Genomic DNA, 6,581 nt, shown 5'->3' with positions numbered 1-6,581 from the left:
CTCCTCTTTGGTCTTCCTCTAGACCTCCTGCCTGGCAGCTCCAACCTCAGCATCCTTCTACCGATATATTCACAGTTTCTCCTCTGAACATGTCCAAACCACCTCAATCTGGCCTTTCTGACTTTATCTCCATCACATCTAACATGAACTGTCCCTCTGATGTCCTCATTCCTGATCCTGTCCATCCTCGTCACTCCCAAAGACAACCTCAACATCTTAAGCTCTGCTACCTCCAGCTCTGCCTCCTGACTTTTCTTCAGTGTCACTGTCTCTAAGCCGAACAACATCGCTGGTCTCACCACCGTCTTAAACATCTTTCCTTTCATTCTCGCTAATACTCTTTTATCACACAACACACCTGACACTTTTCTCCACCTGTTCCAACCTGCCTGCACTCGCCTCTTCACCTCTTTTCCACACTCTCCGTTGCTCTGAACCTTTGACCCTAAGTACTTAAAGTCCTGCACCTTCTTCATCTCTGCTCCCTGTAACCTCACCGTTCCACACATGGATTCTGTCTTACTGCGGCTAAGCTTCATTCCTCTGTTTTACAGAGCAGACCTCCACCTCTCTAGATTTTCCTCCACCTGCTCCCTGCTCTCACTACAAATCACAATGTCATCTGCAAACATCATAGTCCAGGGAGATTCTTGTCTAACCTCATCTGTCAGTCTGTCCATCACCAGAGCAAACAAGAAGGGGCTCAAAGCCGATCCTTGATGCAGACCCACCTCCACCTTGAACTCCTCTGTCACACCTACAGCACCTCACCACTGTCTTACAGCTCTCATACATGTCCTGCACCACTCTAATATACTTCTCTGCCGCTCCAGACGTCCTCATACAATACCACAGCTCCTCTCTCTGCACCCTGTCATACGCTTTTCTAAATCCACAAAGACACAATGCAACTCCCTATGACCTTCTCTGTACTTCTCCATCAGCATCCTCAAAGCAAATACTGCATCTGTTGTTCTCTTTCTAGGCATGAAACCATATTGCTGCTCACAAATGTTCACCTCTGCCCTTAGCTGAGCTTCCACTACTCTTTCCCACAACTTCATTGTTTGGCTCATCAGCTTTATTCCTCTGTAGTTGCCGCAGCTCTGCACATCACCCTTGTTCTTAAAAATTGGTACCAGTACACTTTTCCTCCAGTCCTCTGGCATCCTCTCACTCTCCAAGATCTTGTTAAACAAACTAGTCAAAAACTCTACTGCCATCTCTCCTAGACACTTCCATACCTCCACAGGTTTGTCATCAGGACCAACTGCCTTTCCGCTCTTCATCCTCTTCAATGTCCTCCTCACTTCACTCTTACTAATCTTTGCTACTTCCTGCTCCACACCAGTCACCTCTTCTACTCTTCGTTCCCTTTCATTTTCCTCGTTCATCAACTCTTCAAAGTTCTCCTTCCATCTTCCCATCACACTCCTGGCACCTGTCAATACATTTCCATCCTTATCTTTAATCACACTAACCTGCTGCACATCCTTCCCATCTCCATCTCTTTGTCTGGCCAACCTGTATAAATCCACCTCTCCCTCTTTAGTGTCCAACCTAGCATACAAGTCCTCATATGCTTTTTGTTTGGCCTTTGCCACCTCTATCTTCACCTTACGCTGCATCTCCCTGTACTCCTGTCTACTCTCTTCAGTCCTCTCAGTGTCCCACTTCTTCTTAGCTAACCTCTTTCTATGTATACACTCCTGAACATCCTTGTTCCACCACCAAGTCTCCTTGTCCGCTTTCCTCTTTCCAGATGACACACCGAGTACCCTCCTACCTGTCTCCCTGATCAAATTAGCTGTAGTAGTCCAGTCATCTGGAAGCACCTCAAAACCACCCAGAGTCTGTCTCAGCTCCTCCCTGAAAACTAAACAACATTCTTCCTTTTTTCAACTTCCACCACTTCGTCCTCTGCTCTGCCTTAGTCCTCTTCATCTTCCTCACCACCAGCATCATTTTACACACCACCATCCTGTGTTGTCTGGCTACACTCTCCCCTACCAACACTTTACAGTCACTGATCTCTTTCAGATTACAACGTCTACACAAGATGTAGTCTACCTGGGTGCTTCTACCTCCACTCTTGTACGTCACCCTATGTTCCTGCCTCTTCTGAAAGAAAGTGTTTACTACAGCCATTTCCATCCTCTTTGCAAAGTCAACCACCATCTGACCTTCTGCATTCCTGTCCTGAAGACCAAACCTGCCCATAACAGTCTCATCACCTCTGTTCCCTTCACCTACATGCCCATTGAAATCTGCACCAATCACCACTCTCTCACCTCTGGAGATGCTCTGCATCACTTCATCTAACTCACTCCAGAATTTCTCCTTCTCTTCTAACTCACATCATACCTGTGGGGCATAACCACTCACAACATTGAACATCAAGTCTTCAATTTCCAGCTTCAGACTCATCAACCTGTCTGATACTCTTTTCACCTCTAAAACATTCCTCACAAAATCCTCTTTCAATATAACTCCTACTCCATTTCTCTTCCTATCTGACCCATGGTAAAACAACTTGAACCCTGCTCCTAAGCTTCTAGTCTTGCTACCTTTCCACCTGGTCTCCTGGACACACAGTATGTCCACCTTCCTTCTCTGCATCATGTCGATCAACTCCCTAGCCTTCCCTGTCATAGTACCAACATTCAAAGTCCCTACTGTCAGTCCTACATTCTTAGCTTTCCTCTTCTCTCTCTGCCTACGAACACACCTTCCTCCTCTTCTTCTTCGTCTTCGACCAACAGTAGTCCAATTTCCACCGGTACCCTGTAGGTCAACAGCACCGGTGGCGGTCGTTGTTAACCCGGGCCCCGACCGATCCGGTATGGAAGTCTTTGTCACGATTCGTATGTTTGATTTGGCATGTGTTTTACGTCGGATGCCCTTCCTGCCACAACCCTCTGCATTTATCCAGACTTGGGACTGGCACAAGAAGACACTGGCTGGTGCCCCCTTGCGGTTGCATTACTATTAACTGTTTAGTGAAGATCATAAACCACACATAGTTAGGCTAAAGGTTTTGCCACTTAGGAACCTGCATTAAACTCAGTTTTGTAATTTAAATATGTCATTTTTCTGCAAACATTAGGCATGTCAGTACAATGCAAGTAGGTACCCTGTCCATCCACTCATCTAACCCATCATTCATCCATCCACCTTACTGCTAAGGGTTATGCACAGCGCTGGAGCCAATCCCAGCTGACAGTGGGCAAGAGGTGGGATACATCCTGGAAAAATCAGTGCTGACAAATAGAAACAGAAAACCATTTGGACTCACATTAACACTTAAAGACTGACTGCAGTGACTGCATGTTTTTGGACATTGGGAAGAAAATCACAGTTTAGTAAGGTCATGTCAACTAGACTTCTTTCTTGTTAGTTCGAAAAGTTTCACTACTCATCCCAAGTAGCTTCCTTAGTCTGAGAAAAGCTGATTAGGTAACCTCGAATTCAGCATGGTTTGGTTGCTTACCAGTTTTGAATAGGCTTGACTGATTTGAATCTAACGGTTTACGGTTGCTGCTCAGGATGACCCTCACTTTATTTTCACAATAAAATTATGCCTGGCATTACAAATACATTAGCTGACTTTAAGTGTGTCATCTATGAGTTGAGATTCAGACTGACAGCAGACAGTTTCTGGCAGACTTCTAGATGGTGGAAGCACTCAGAATCGATGAAGCTGCAGAGCAGGTGGCCTTGGGCAGCTGAACTGAGGGCCAGAGCAATAAGGAACCAGAACCAGGAAGAAGTGGAGTTTAGGCGGTTATGGAGGAACTTGTCAGTTGAACAAGTTGGAGACAAACATCAGGGACAAAACCTTTCAGGAGGACGAATGAGGAGCCAGCAGTGAAAGCTGAACCTACAAACCCTCTAAGCAGCTGGAGTGTCGCTGACAGGTGGCAAGCAAGGGATCAGACAGTAGGGTAAGGACAGACAGGTAGCTGAGATGGCTGACTGTGAACCATGTGGCCAAGAAACAGCCCTTATTGCTATGGAGCATAACACAATCCCTGAATCCAAGAGACATGTAAGGTTAACATTTACATTTACATTTAGTAATTTATCAGATGCTTTTATCCAAAGTGACTTACATGTGAGGTACAAGGCAGCAAAAATCTAAGTCAAATCACTCAGAAACATACATTGTGGCAGATGAGGTGTCAGCCCCCCTGGGTCGACTATGGAACACAGGAGATGTAGGCAGACTCAGGACTAAAACAAACATCAGTAGACTCAGGGACAGGAACAGGCAACTTAGAAACAGTAACAAAATGGCTATTAATTAGGCATCATTCTAACACAGTTCAAAATCTAAGTTCAAACCCTTGATGTGTATTATAATATTGATGTTTTGTACTCATGAGGAAGTGGCTGTTCAGAGTAGTGTGTGCCCAAGTAACATTTAATCTGAGGTGGTTCACAGACTGGAGTGACGCACCACTCACATCTCTGACAGAGGTATCTTAAACACTTTTTACCAGCAGGTCACTGGTTGTTGAGAAATTTTGCCCTGAGATTCTGAAGGCTGTAGTCCGTTCACAAATAGTGGTCACTACAGTGGATATGCATGGGTTCCAATCGTGTAAAAGCATGTCAGACACTACAGCCTGACTTCATAGGCCTCTAGCTAGTGCCCAACAGTTGTATATGCAGCAAAAATGTAATTTAAACAAGATGGCCACCCAACAGCTAGAGAAACAGATTACGGCAGGAATGTTTTGCCAATTCTTCTATTTTAGAAGAGATATGCAGGTTAAAATAGCTTAACATAAAGTAACATTATAATAATAATAATATATTTGTTTGAGTTACCAAGTATTGATCTTATATGAGAAGGAAATGGGTCCACACTAAATAGGTCTCCAGTCTGTTTCAGGGCCAACACAGAGAGACATACTGTACACAGAAAAATAGCCATTTACACTCACATTTACATCTACAAGCAATTTAGAGTCAGCTGAACAGACAATATAAAGAACAATGTCAATTACCCTCTATGGACATCGTAAGAGTCAGACTCAGACCTTGGCCTGTACAGTAAATGGTCTGCACTTATATAGTGCTTTTCTACCATTGGCACTCAAAGCACTTTACACTGCTTCTTATTCACCCATTCACACTCACAATCACACACACTCATACACCGATGGGGGAGCTGCTATGCAGCTGGCCAAAGCTCGCCAGGAGCAACTAAGTTAGGGTTCAGTATCTTGCTCAAGGACACTTCGAACCAACAACTGCAGGATTGGTGGACGACTTCTCTACCTACCTGCGCCATAGTAACCCACATCAGTTGTACATCATTTTTTGATGTTGATAAAGTGTAACTAATCTATATTAACTTCTATACACAGTATATTTATTAGAGGAGCTAGGGACTGAACCAGCAACTGTGAGATTGATGGATAACCGCTCTACCTTCCTACGCCACAGTCACAGTATATCTTTTGAATTTAATAATAGACCTTAGGCGTTTGAGATGTGTACTCAGTATTTTTCCAGTATCCTCGGGCACTAACTATTATATCATCATATCAGTGATAGTAATTCTCTGTTTAATTCTACACCCAGCTCTTTCCCCTTTTTTGCTGGTTTTGTTCACCCTGGTTGTTTAGAAATTACCTGGAAGAATAATTGCTGTTGTGCCCACACATTCACACACTGCATGTATCATTATATACAGACCTGTTATTAGAATTGTTTTACAACTTTCTAATGGTCATTCATTTGATTCCTCCTGAAAATGTCAAAGTACATTTTAAGAGATGGTTAAGCAACAAAACCCCCTCAGAGCAACTGAAAAGAACTGTTGGTTAACATCTCCCCACAGATTGTGAAGGAGTTGTTCATCCAGCCCCAGAGGATTGAATGTTAAAAAAGGACTAAGAATGGAATCTCAGTGGTGACCAGACTAATCGTTGGACATTTTAGTATAAACTTTTGTTATATGTGGAAAAAAAACTTCCATAAACAGTAGTTTAAATGCCCCCAAGGAACCAAAGTTGTTGTGTGCTGTTTTGAAATCTCACCTGCAGCGAAGATCTATGGTATCATCAGCCTAATTAAGCTACTTGACTATTTATTAGCTGTTGTTTCTTTATCACCTCAGCCTCCTTCTGAAGATGTTTAAGCTGGAAACTGCTACAATTCCTTATGTCTGTTAAATATCTAGGTTTCTAGGTCAAATTGCCAATTTGTTTTTCTTAGCAGAGAGGGCTTTTTCAGCATCAAATCATTGCTGGAGTAAAATGTCTAAGGATGCAGTGCAGGGCAGTCTAACTTACTTTGTGGAAACTGAATGAGTTTTGGAGTTTTAGAACAAAGCCTCAAACGTTTACCAATTTCAATAGAAGCATAACACATAAACCCTTAGACTCAAATCAGCCTACATACTCTTAAAAGACAAGTGAACAGTAGTGTTATCTGGGTGAGTAAACCAGTGTCCAGAAAGGAACATAAAGCTCAGGTCGCAGTTAGGGTTGTCCACCAATCTCACAGTTGTTGGTTCAATCCCCAGCTCCTCCAATCACATGTTGAAGTGTCCTTGAGCAAGACACTGA

This window comes from Channa argus, chromosome 13 (genome assembly GCF_033026475.1).
Source record: "Channa argus isolate prfri chromosome 13, Channa argus male v1.0, whole genome shotgun sequence".
In the NCBI taxonomy this organism is placed as follows: domain Eukaryota; kingdom Metazoa; phylum Chordata; class Actinopteri; order Anabantiformes; family Channidae; genus Channa; species Channa argus.
The sequence above is the reverse complement of the archived record's forward strand: the minus strand, read 5'-3'. Positions refer to the sequence as shown.